Genomic DNA, 383 nt, shown 5'->3' with positions numbered 1-383 from the left:
TACTGTAATGTATACAAATATATAATTTCTAGTCACTGGTTCACATCTAGAAAGATTTTTACCCTGTAACATTTTTAGCCCTGTATATAGGTGTATATGTGTATGTGTGTCTCCATAAATTGATTTACTTCACTATGCCAATTCTTCCCTATCCCCTACCCAATTGTATAGCAGTGACATTTATCTTTCCATCTTTTCATTACCAACTCCCCTAGGAACAAATAAGCTTCAGAATGGTGTGATAAATAGCAAAATCTTAAGTATATAATAAAGACAATTGTCCTTCCCACCTAAAAGAAGTCAATAATTGTTAGATGATTTGATTATTTCCTGTGTGTATAAGAGGTTCCTCGTGTAATCAGTGGCTAGCTCGCATTCTGCAC

Source organism: Apodemus sylvaticus, chromosome 8 (genome assembly GCF_947179515.1).
Source record: "Apodemus sylvaticus chromosome 8, mApoSyl1.1, whole genome shotgun sequence".
Taxonomy (NCBI): Eukaryota; Metazoa; Chordata; class Mammalia; order Rodentia; family Muridae; genus Apodemus; species Apodemus sylvaticus.
This window is presented reverse-complemented; position numbering follows the sequence as displayed.